Below are 12,980 nucleotides of genomic sequence, written 5' to 3'. Positions count from 1 at the left end.
AGAGCTTTTTGGTTCAAACTCCACTCGCCGTGTTTGGAGGAAGAAGAAGGATGAGTACAACCCCAAGAACACCATCCCAACCGTGAAGCATGGAGGTGGAAACATCATTCTTTGGAGATGCTTTTCTGCAAAGGGGACAGGACAACTGCACCGTATTGAGGGGAGGATGGTTGGGGCCATGTATCGCGGGATCTTTTCCAACAACCTCCTTCCCTCAACAAGAGCATTGAAGATGGGGCGTGGCTGGGTCTTCCAGCATGACAACGACCTGAAACACACAGCCAGGGCAACTAAGGAGTGGCTCTGTAAGAAGCATCTCAAGGTCCTGGAGTGACCTTGCTGGTCTCCAGACCTGAACCCAAGAGAAAATCTTTGGAGGGAGCTGAAAGTCTGTGTTGCCCAGCGACAGCCCCGAAACCTGAAGGATCTGGAGATGATCTGTATGGAGGAGTGGGTCAAAATCCCTGCTGCAGTCTGTGCAAACCTGGTTAAGAACTATAGGAAACGTCTGATCTCTGTAATTGCAAACAAAGGTTTCTGTACCAAATATTAAGTTCTGTTTTTCTGATGTATCAAATACTTATTTCATGCAATAAAATGCAAATTAAATATTTTAAAATCATACAATGTGATTTTCAGGATTTTTGTTTTAGATTCCGTCTTTCACAGTTGAAGTGTACCTATGATAAAAATTACAGACCTCTACGTGCTTTGTAAGTGGGAAAACCTGCAAAATCAACGGTGTATCAAATACTTGTTCTCCCCACTGTATAAACTGTCAACCCAGTGTTTCACAGGCAGGGTGATTCATCAATGTGTGTGCCGTCTCTCGGATGGACGTTAAACTGGACGTTCTGTCTGCTGACAGTTGATGGACGTTAAAGATCCTATGGTGTCACTTGCAAAAGAGTAGGCGAGCTATTGCCAGCACCATGGAACAAATTACAAATTCCTGTCTGAACCTTCATCGAATGTCAAACCTGGAATTACAAATCCATATTACAACCATATGTGATGTACGTCCTCATGCCTATTCAATGTTCGTAACATCTGTTTAGTGGTCTGCACGAGGACAGATGTGTACTGTGAATTCGTTTTCATGGAAAGGATTTTATTGTGTGTGTGTGTGTGTGTGTGTGTGTGTGTGTGTGTGTGTGTGTGTGTGTGTGTGTGTGTGTGTGTGTGTGTGTGTGTGTGTGTGTGTGTGTGTGTGTGTGTTTTTATTGAGGTCAAAAGCAGTAGTCAGGCCAGAAATTTGTTCAGGTTGCTGACACACAATGATCTATTCTTTGTGAAGAATACATTGATGGCAATCTTTATCATCCACGAGCAGCAAATTCTGAACAGCAAGTTCCCAACTTAACAGTGCATCCGACTGATGGCGCCAATGCAACATACTACCTGGCAAACACGAAGTTGACAGTTATTTTGTGACGTCGGGAATCTAACCAACAATGGATAGCTCAAAGGCGAGTATGAAACCTCTGAGCTATCCTGCCAACCGATTGCAATATAAGACTCGGTACTAAATATACTCAGGAGCAGTCATCAAACACTTTGCACTTGTATGCATTGGAGAAAAAGGTGTGAAGCAAGTGAAGAACTTTTAAGAATCCCTGTCCCTGTAAGTTTTAAAGTCAGTAACATGATATTAAACTCAATTTTTCACACAACTGCAATGAACATTATATTATGTATATCGACACAGCATGTTCAGGACAAGTTTTATTGAACTAATAACTTCAAACCGAGTGGGCTTAATTGTTCCACAATCTTCTTTTTGCGTGAAATACTTTTTTTGATCACATGCTTTTGACACGGTCTGGCACCCTGCCCTGCTCACCAAACTCTATGGCCATGGTATCCAAGGCCATCTCCACTCATGGCTCACAGACTTCCAAACCAGTCACAGTCAACATGTGGCCCAAAGTGGAGTTCTCTCATCCCCTCTTCCTGTCCTGGCTGGAGTTCCTCAAGGCAGCGTTCTGGGCCCTGTTCTTTTTCTAGTTTTCATCAATGATCTCTCCGACTCTGGAAAATCCTCTTTATCTCTTTGCTGATGACTCCACCCTCAGCTGTACCATCTGTTATCCCTCAGATCGGTAAGCAGCGGCTTCTTCACCCTCTGCAGATCTGGATAAATTCACAAACTGATCCAAGACGTGGAACATGTCTTTCAATCCAGACAAATCTCGCACTCTCATGATGTCTCTCCGAAAGGACCGTTAGGAACCCACCCCCCCCATCTACTTTCTCAACAATCCTCTGGAAGAAGTCCTTTCATTCATGTTTCTGGGTCTCACGATTTGCCATGATCTTTCCTGGGAAAGCAACATTTCCAACCTGGCCTCCAAAGCCAGTCCCGACTGGGAATCCTCCATCGTGCAAAGTCTTTCCTCGGTCCACCTGAGCTCCTGACCACATCCAAAGCTTTTGTCCACAGCCTGATGGAGTACTGCTCTCCCTCCGGGCTGGTGCTCCTGCCTCTCACCTTTCTCGGCTTCACGCTGTGGAAACCAAGGCATTTAGGATCATTGGTATCTCCTTCGGTGAGGCTGAGACTTTGGGCCTCTCACTCTCTCACCACAGACAGGTCGGTGGTCTTTCTGTCTTCTGCCGTCTCCTCTCCGGTCTCGCCCCCCCTGCTTTGTCTGCGATATGTCTCCCCCCCCATATTTCCACAGGGCGCTCAAGGTCCACCAGCAACCCTCTTCTGGTAAAACTACCAAAATCACTGCTCACCTTCACTCTTTCATTCCTATTTTTTCTTGGAATAAACTCCCGCACTCTTTTCAATCCCATTTTTTTTGTATACCTTGTTGAGGCTCGTATGAGAGCTAACACACAATGCACATCAAGGGGGGCATGAGAGAGGAGGGGAGGGAGTGGGAAAGACAAAACAGTGGGGAACAGAGACATTTGGAGATCTGTAGAAGGGAAATGGATGGGATGGGGAACATGGGGGAATAGAAGATGGACATTACAGGGACTTTCAGGAAGGAAAGCAGGGAATTTGAAGGAGGTGGGCTTGGGTGGATTATCGGGGTAGAAAAGATCGAGGATTTAGATGGGGGATGATAAGAGGTGGTGGTGAACAGCTGTTTTGAAGGCCTGGAGGGAAGAATGGGAATGAATAGAGTGAGGGAGTTTATTCCAAAGGCGGGAAAAAAGAGGGATGAAAGAGTGAAGGTGAGCAGTGATTCGTGATTTTGGTAGTTTTACCAGAAGGGGGTTGTTGGCGGACCTTGAGCGCCCTGCGGAAATGTGGTGGGGTCAAATCACAGAGAGAGCAGGGGGGCCAGGCTGGAGAGGAGACGGAAGAAGACAGAAAGACCACCGACCAACCTGCGGTGATTGAGTGAGAGGCCCAAAGACTCAGCCTCATTGTGGGAGATGCCGATGATCCGAAATGCCTTGGATTCCACAGCTTGAAGCCGAGAAAGATGGGAGGCAGGAGCACCAGCCCAGAGGGGAGAGCAGTACTCCATCAGGCTGTGGACAAAAGCTTTGAAAGTGGTCAGGAGCTCAGGTGGGCCGAGGAAGGACCTTGCACGATGGAGGATTCCCAGTCGGCGACTGGCTTTGGAGGCGAGGTTTGAAATGTGGCTTTCCTAGGAAAGGTCGTGGCAGATAGTGAGACCAAGAAGCTTGAATGAAAGGACTTCTTCCAGATGATTGTTTAGAAAGTGGATGGGGGGGGGTTCTAAACGGTCCTTTCGGAGAGACATAGTGAGAGTGAGATTTGTCCGGATTGAAAGACATGTTCCACGTGTTGGACCAGTTTGTGATTTTATCCAGATCAGCAGTGAGCGAAGAAGCTGCTGCTTGCCGGTCTGAGGGATGACTGATGGTACGGCAAAGGGTGGAGTCATAAGCAAAGAGATATAGAGGATTTTCCAGAGAGTCGGAGAGATCATTGATGAAAACCAGAAAAAGAACAGAGCCCAGAACACTACCTTGAGGAACTCCAGCCTGGACAGGAAGAGGGGATGAAAGAACTCCATTTAGGGCCACACGTTGACTGCGACAGGAGAGGAAGTCTGTGAGCCATGAGTGGAGATGGCCTTGGATACCATAGGAAGAGAGTTTGGTGAGCAGGGCAGGGTGCCAGACCGTGCCAAACGCACGTGATGTATCCAGGGATACGGCTTGGATTTCCTGTCTGGCATTGAGGGCCTCCATCCATTGTTGGGAGAGCAGAAGCAGCATATCCAGGGTAGAGTGACCTGGTCTGAAACCAAATTGATGATCAGAAATCAAGCCATTGGAGAAGAGGAAGGATTTCATGTCTGAAGCGATGATGGATTCCATAACCTTGCTGATGATTGGGAGAAGGCTGATTGGTCTGTAGTTGCAGGGATCTGTTTTTGCACATTCTTTGTGCAGGGCAGTGATGTTTGCTGATTTCCAAGCAGATGGCAGATGGCCTTGAGCAAATGATAGGGTGAATAGAACAGAGAGAGGGTGAGCAAGAGCAGAAGAGCAGGCTTTGAGGACACATGGGCTGATGCCGTCTGGACCGGTTACACAATCTGAGTCGAGGTTTGACAGCAAGCTCTCCACCTTGTCAGGAGAAAAGGACACAGAGTCCAGGGACAATTGGGTGCGACTGGGTAAGGTGGGTGGAGAAAGTGATGGGTTTTGGACACAAGATTTATCTGCAAACACCGAGTTTAGGCATTCAGCTTTTTCACGTGCGGTATCAGCAGTGCAGCCATTTGAGGTAAGGGAGGGGATGGAGGGGGGAACATACACCAGAAACAGATTTGATTAGACGCCACCAGGATTTTGAGGAGGGAGAGAGGTTTGAGAGTTCAGACTTGAGATTAGAAAGATGTTGTTTTCTGGCTCTCCTGAGGGTAGATACACACTTGTTCCGAGCTTTATGGAAGGAACTGAGATTACCCTCAGTTGGGTTTGCTTTCCATGAGGCAAAGGCAAGTTGTTTCAGGACAACTGCCTCGCCACAAGCTTCAGTGAATCAAGGGCGGGAGGAAGGGTAGGACAACTGAACACGAGAGGGGATAAATCTGTGCATGAGGGAGAGCAAGTTTCTTTGAAAGAATTCCCAGGAAGAGTTGATGTTGGAGAAAGTAGAGATAGGAGACCAGTCTATAAGTTTGAGGGCTGCTTGGAGACCCTGCCAGTCGGCTTGAGTGAAATGCCAGACTCGATGGCGGTGAGGTGGTTCTCTGATAACAGCCAGAGAGATGTCCACTTTGACAAGGACATGGTCAGAAGAACCGATTTGAGCGGAGGAAGAGCAGCAGATATTGTCAGGGAAATTTGTCAAAATCAGATCCAGAAGAGACGGAGTACTATTGGTTGAGATCCGGGTCGGGAAGTTGACCGATTGAGTCAGTCCCAATGAGTCACAGAAAGCTTTTGCTGAGGTGCCATGACAGGTGAGAGAGGTACCCACACCTAGCCAACTGGCATGATGACAATTGAAGTCGCCACACATGAGGAAAAGAGAGTTTGGATGAGAAGATAGAAGTTGGTCCATGTTTTCAAATAGTGAGGTGTAGATAGAGTCATCACTGTTAGGTGGACGGCACAGTACACATATAAACATGAGGTGGGAGTTGAGGGGAAGCCGTAGCCAGAGGTATTCCTGGGGGTGTGGGGGAGTGAGGGCAGTGCATGGAGAGTGAGGAATAGAGTCTTTGATGAAGAGAGCAACTCCTCCACCAGGGCGAGGCTCAGGTCTGTCAAACCGGAGGAGGGAGTAACCAGGGAGAGCAACTTGGGAGTCAGAGGTAGGGGAGGAGGCTTTGGGTGCAGAGGGTAGGGGGGGAGGGGGAGGGTTGGACAAGGGACGAGGAGGGGAGGTAAGGAGTGTTGTTGAAAGAGTGTGGGGGATTGCAGAATAGCTCGGGGAGGGGGCCGAATGAAGAGGAAAAAGGCTCTGTGGTGCTGAGGGAGAGGGGGCGACAAGAGAGGGGGAATAAGGCAGTTGAAGATTTGAGGAGGTGGAGTGAAGAGATGGAGGTGAGAGGGCAGTGGAAGGAGACAGCTTTGTGGATGAGAGGGGGGGAACTTTGGCAAGGATGAGTGAGGGGGATGAATGGTGGGAGAAAGGTGAGGGGGGAGTTTTTGAGAGAGGTGAGAGGGAGGCTTTGAGGGAGAAGAGTGGGATGGTTGCTTTGAGAGTGAGGGGTGAGAGGAGTAAGTTGGCACTGAAGTTGGAAAAAAAGAATGGTTGATGGAAATCGAACATTCATCGCAAACTGTTTTTTTTTTTTAAGTTTTAGGTCAGTTATGCGATTAAACACATTTCTTGAGAGATGCAATAAAGGCGAATTCAGAGAATGGAGAGAAGAAATGCTGTAACAGTTGGATTTTTAGGCAAGGTATGAAGGAAAGGTCGAATTGAGAGCAGTCTGTTTAAATAGCAGAAGAGTAGTGCATTATGAAACAGTAAAGAGTACCACACATCTGAAAGAGGAAGATGAAGCATTTTAGAGATCGTTTTTGTTATTATTATTGTTTGAGAGAGTTTTCAACAGATTAGGTCATGGAAGTGTTGTCGAAAAAAATCGAGGAAGAGGAGATGAAGAAGAAGAAGAAGAAGAATCGGAGAAAGGTAGCGTTTTTTATTTTTTTTTAAGATAAGATAAGAAATAGAGTGATTAGTTGGGATGGGGGGCGTTAAGAAAATGGGAAAGATAGAAATTGAAGATAATGGGGAGAAAAAACAAATAAACATGATCGTACACCAAGGGGAACAAAGGGTAGGCCTCAGGCCTCAAGGATAGGTCTCAAGCACCCAGTAAGAACAAGTTCGACGAAATCTCACAAAATAGCACGATTTTTGAAACAAAACCGAACTCGGAACACACAGTAACATGTAGGTGAGAAAATAAACAGTTACAACGGGACAGATAACGACCGGAAACTTAACTTTGAGATCGTCAGCAGGGAGCCCCCAAGGAGACCTGCCAATGCTCCAAACCCAGAACCGGAAGTCAAGTCAACCAGAACATTCTTCCCTCCAGGCCTTCAAAACAGCTGTTCACCACCACCTCTTATCGTCCCCAACCAAAACCTCAATCTTTTCTACCCCCGTTAATCCACCCCAAACCCCCCCCTTCAAATTCCCTGCTTTCCTTCCTGAAAGTCCCTGTAGAGTCCATCATGTACCCCCACCCCATCCCTCTCCCTTCCACAGATCTCTTAATGTCTCTGTTCCCCATTGTTTTGTCCTTCCCTCTCCCTCCCCTCTTGTCTCCTGCCCCCACCTCCCCCCCTTTTGTGCGTTGTGTGTTAGCTCTCATACAAGCCTTGACAATGTATTCAAATATATATATATATATATATATATATATATATATATATATATATATATATATATATATATATATATATATATATATATATATATATATATATATATATATATATATATATATATATATTGTTGCGGATTCGCGCCCGCCGGCGTGCGGACGGCCACGTAACTCGAATCGCGGCACGTCGCCCACCGGACGGACAATCCAGTCGTGACCCTCTCGGACTAACGCCGGGAACTAGTCACGGGTGGACCTTTCGGTCTCACCACGATCGTGCCAATCGGCCACCGCGTGGGATAGGGTTGCTCGCCAAATTCGACCTACCTAAGTACCCACACGGAGGGTAGACCGGGCGATCGCACCTCGCCGCAGGTCGACTTCGGACACGGGCCACTTTAAGCGACCCGTTCCGTACTATCAGGATAACCGAGCGGTGTTATTCGTCGGCCTCGACGGTTCGATTAATTATCGGGCGTTTTAGCCCACGACCAACCCTTTACGTGAAGCAAGATGGAGATTCAATGAAAGAAAAGACGAAGCGAAGCGGGAAAACAGTTCAACATAACTCGCATTTATTTCGCGATGAACGGGAAGCACACATATACAATTACACCAAAAGCACATGTAAAAGGAGAAGAAACACAACATTACACAAAAAGCAAATATAAAAGAGAAACAATGCAGAGCTATCCGACTACCGAGCACACGGCAACACTTATACAATTTTACTTCACAGACGGCGCCGACAACATGTATACCCAAAGCAAAAGAAAAGAACCACCCTCCAGGATGAGGCGGGCCTGGGGCCGAGACCGTGTCGGGCCTACCCGTCTGATGATGAGACGCAGAGCGGCGGCGGCGCCTCAACTCCGCGGGCCTCGCGGACAGTGTCTGGTAGGGGGTGGGAAAGGGGCCCCCTTGTCGCACTATCTCAGCGCGGGGGGGAACAGGAGGGGGGTTGTTGATGCTCGGGAGATGGCGGATATCACCCTGTCTCGGGTCCCGTGATGAGCATCTCCTCCTCGACCTCGGTCGCGTTGCTGGCCTCTCCCTCTGCAGCTCCCGGCACCGACGCGAGCACCCCCTCGTCCGCCTTCGACGCCGCCACCTCTCCACAGCTCCGTCTAATCGCCCTCTCCGTCTCCTCTCTTGGCTCGTCCCAACTCTTCACTCTTGACTTCTCCCCTCCCAACTCAACTGTTTGGCGAGCGCGGCCGTTTATATCCCCCGTGGCCTCGCTCCCCCACCTTTGACCCTTTACCTCCGACCCTTCACCTCCAACTGGCTCCCCATTGGACCGAGGAAAAGTGGGCGTGAATGCTTTTTGATCCATGAATTTGCATATCGCGACCTCACTCCAACGCCCTGGAGGCGGGGCCAAATCGCCCCACGCTCTCCGATAGGACGGAACAGAAGTGGGCGTGAGTCGTTTTTGATCCGTTTTTCTTCGGAAAGTCTGTGATGTCTCTGAACACGCTGCTCGGTGCGCGCCCCTCACGAGTCCAGCATCGGCGCCCACAAGTGGCGTGGGAATGACGGTGATGCGATGGTGGCGAGTTGTGACGGTAAAGGTCGTGGCTGTTGTTGTGAAGCGGCGTTGTGGTTGGTGGTTGTTGTTGTGAAGCGGCGTTGTGGTTGGTGGTTGTTGTTGTGAAGCGGCGTTGTGGTTGGTGGTTGTTGTTGTGAAGCGGCGTTGTGGTTGGTGGTTGTTGTTGTGAAGCGGCGTTGTGGTTGGTGGTTGTTGTTGTGAAGCGGCGTTGTGGTTGGTGGTTGTTGTTGTGATGGCTGTTGAGACGTGGTTGGTGGTGGTAGTAATGGCGGCTGGTCCAAAATAAAGATAGTAAAAGAAAAACGGCTATCCTGAAGAGTCGCAGCCCGACTGAATGACATTTATTCCCTCGAAACAACGGGTTTGGGCCTAACTACACATATACTTACAGAGATATCTCACCTAAGGGACCTGAATGGTGGTTTGTGAATTTCGTCAACCACAACACTATCCCCTCCCCTTTTTACAGACTCGTCCCGAGTCGTCAAATTTTCGTGTGCCATCATGTGTAGTTTTCCCCTAGTACATTTTACCTACGGATCCCTGAGTGCGACATTCATGGTATTCGTGTCCCCAAAATAAATAACCTGAGGGCTGAGTAACTACCTAACAAACTCACTCACATGGACGCCTTAAATAAAATTGCCGGCGCTAGGACAGACATGCCGGGGGCGCACTCATATTTACAGTACATCTTACCTTAACTTACAAATTTTACACTAAACCATGGCCCAGGATCACTGAACTCTGCAAAAAGAAAGCAGTTAGCAGGGAGCCAGGCTGCTTGCATGCAGTCTCTGACTCAAATAATGCAGGTGACAGGGAACGTGGCCGGCTGCTCACACGCAGTCCAAGGCCTTCCCTTTTGAACTGAACGCAGTGAACCACAACGGTGCATGGGCCGCACAAACGTAGTCTCCGTGCCAGCTCAAGTGGCACACGCAATGAACACACAAATGGATGGATGAATGGTTTGAACTGAACGCAAACACGGTGCACGGGCCGCCACTGCAGGCCCGTGTTGTAGCTGCCAACAGGGCAGTTCTTGCAGCTTGCAAACTGTTGCCTTGCGGATCCTGGCGCACATGGAAATGAACAGGGGGGGCAAAGCAAAAATTGAACGGGGGCTGGTGAACAGGGGCAGTGGGCATGGCATGGCAAAGGCAGCAGTCAAACACAGCCCGCAGAACAAGGCCGTTGCAGGCAAACACAGCCGGCAGATGAACTGGCCGGCACAGGCCTTGAAGAAAAACAGCCAGCAGATGAAGTGGCCGGCACAGGCCTTGAAGCAAAACACGGCCAGCCGATGAAGTGGGCCGGCCTTTGCCTTGCAGCGACGCAGCCAGCAGATGAAGCTGGCCAGCCTTTGCCGTTTGGTGGAGGTTGGTGGAGGGAGTGCGGTGGTGCTGGCCACTCGGAAGGCGGGCTCGGACCTACCCTACGGTCTCCCTCCCAACCTATCGCCTTTGCCTGTCACTGTCTATACCCACTCCCTTAATTTGTCAAACCCCAATTTAGCCCCAAATTTTTTTTTTTCCCCACTATAAATCGTCCCCTAACCCCCTTTATCGTCCTTGTTCGGCTAACCTATCCTGTCACCTAGCCTACTCCCAACCCCTACGTTCCCTTCCCGGAGGGGAATAAGGGAGAGCTAACGTCCTGTGTCGAGGCCTAACGAAGCCTCAGGATGGCCTCCCCAGAGTTCAGCGATCTATAACCAAAGTGGGTCCAGTGGCCCACAACGATAGCGAGGGGATGGATGGTGCGGAGGGGTACACTTCCTAATCTACCCTATCCATTTAACTGTTAAACTACCCCGGGGCTTTCAACAAGCGCCTCTCGCTTAAACTATTGGTTCTAACAACCCAGATTCCCGTCGCCTGTGTTGGTGTCCTCACAATTTCGGGCCTCGCCCCCCAATTTTCTCTCCGTGCCCTCACACGGTCTCATGGCTGGGACACGTGGCTCCCTTTGGCAGGCACGACCCTCTGCCGAATCTCCCGCTATGGCACCCCCGGGCACTACACTGCCTCCGAGCCCACCAGCTCCCTAACACCGGGGAGTGCCCCCCATGGCACCTCCCCTGAAACGCACACGTGGCAGGCTGGCTTCCCAGGCCCCTTTCCGAGGGTCACCCGTGCCCACAACACTGCCCACGCGGCTAATGGCGCCCGGGCCCCCGCACCAAGCAGGCGCACCCGTGCCCACTACGCTATCCCGGCCCCCCATGGGCCCTTGGCCTACCACGGCCGACTAGCCTGGTGCCCGGGGTACCCACTCAGCGATACTCACTTTTCGCAGCCACGCTCCCAGCCCGTCAACAGGGCTCCTGCACCCCTCCAAACGGGTTTCGAGCCTACACTCCCACCAACAACAAAACGACCTCCATTTTGTAAATTTGACTAACCCCCTAACTCACTCTACACTGACCCCGGAGGTCCCTTGGGCGGGAGTCACTCCTCCCCCCAATCACTCATCGCACCATGCATTCCCCATTCGCTCCACTCACACAGACCCGCTGGCCTCACTCACTCATCATGTACTCACCTCACAACTCTTCAACACACACACCGCTGAACTCTGCCATCCTTCGAACTACATCCCCTAACTAACTCGTGCTCCCACGTCGTCCCTTAAACTATAGCACGTTCCATTTAACCTACGTAGCTAAGCTACGTCCCCGCTACACATTCACTGCCTGTCACTGTCTCCAAATAAATCATTTTATTTCCCAACCTAAAGCTCACTAAATCCCTCCAACTAATCCATTCCACGGACCCCATGAGGACTTACCCCTGCCCCATGGAGTCGGTCTAACTAAACTAACCCTTCCCCCTAACTAGTTTCCATCCTGTGCCCAGGTCAAGGGGGTCTTCCACCCCTTGCCCAGGAATCCTGTGCACCCGAAAGTGAGGCTTACTGTCCCTTTTTTCTTTTCCATGCGCATCACCAGCGCGGCAACTCACAGCTCGCGCACTTTGCACCTGCCCGTGACGTCATGCAGCTGCACGTGTTCCTCGTCCCTCCTTGGACGGTACTATCCGGCAGGGATACCCCTCCTGCCGGATTCCAACCCCACGTGCAGCCATGGCGTCACCGTGCACATAAAAAAAACAAGCCCCACGTCTCGAGGGGTTCCCCACGCGAACACATGTGCTTTGCCCGTTGGAGCTTAACACACACGATCGCGTGGAGAACCCGTCCGGTCCAAATCCATAATCCTGCCTAAACTTTGTCCGTCCGCGGGATCGGCAAATCCACCGCGTGCGTTTCCGGACCGGGACTTCACTCTCGCAAGCGAGCACGTGGGGGCCTCGTGCGTTGCACAGCACGGACCTCGTGCTCACTGCTGGGTGAACCCGGCGCGGTCCTCGAAACAGCTACAACCGCTACTCGGCTTTCTTTCTTCACATGTCTCCGTCGTCGCCTCCATTCCACCCACGCACACCTGCGTGTTACGACGCTCACACTCCATTCCATTACATTCACACCGGGAGACGCGGCTGCGTGCTCCCGCATGCCAACCGACATCTCCCTCACATACCGCTCTCTCACACACACGGTCTCCCTTGCATAAACCATACCACTCACACGTGGTGCTCCATTCACTCGCGGCCTTCCACTCACTCGTGCCATTTCCCTCACACAAACCACACCACTCACACACGCGGGGGCACTCACCCGCGGTTCCTCATCCACACACCGTGCCTCACTCATACACCGTGCCTCACTCACACACGCGGGGGCACTCAACCGCGGTGTTTCATCCACACACCGTCCCTCACTCACACACGCGGGGGAACTCACCCGCGGTGCCTCATCCACACACGGCGTGCTGGGAAGCACGTACTCCGGCACCATCGCCACCACACCACTCACACACGGGGTCGCTTCCACACACGGGGACGCACTCACGCCTTGCACCACACACACAGGGACAACCACACTGGGGATTCGTGTCCCCACAAGGGTCTCCGGGGCCTCTATACCCCCCAAGCTCTCCGTGCACCTGTCCACAGCACTCCTCCTTTCAACCTCGCAAAGCACGACCGAACTCACCTGGTCGTGACTCGCCTCAAGGGGGAATACTCCCTCCCCTCGTTCCTGGAGGAGGCCATCCAGCTGCTCGCACTGGGTCT

Source organism: Eptatretus burgeri, chromosome 13 (assembly GCF_056783735.1).
Source record: "Eptatretus burgeri isolate ZD-2024b chromosome 13, Ebu_testis_v1, whole genome shotgun sequence".
NCBI lineage: Eukaryota > Metazoa > Chordata > Myxini > Myxiniformes > Myxinidae > Eptatretus > Eptatretus burgeri.
Note: the sequence above shows the minus strand (reverse complement) of the source record.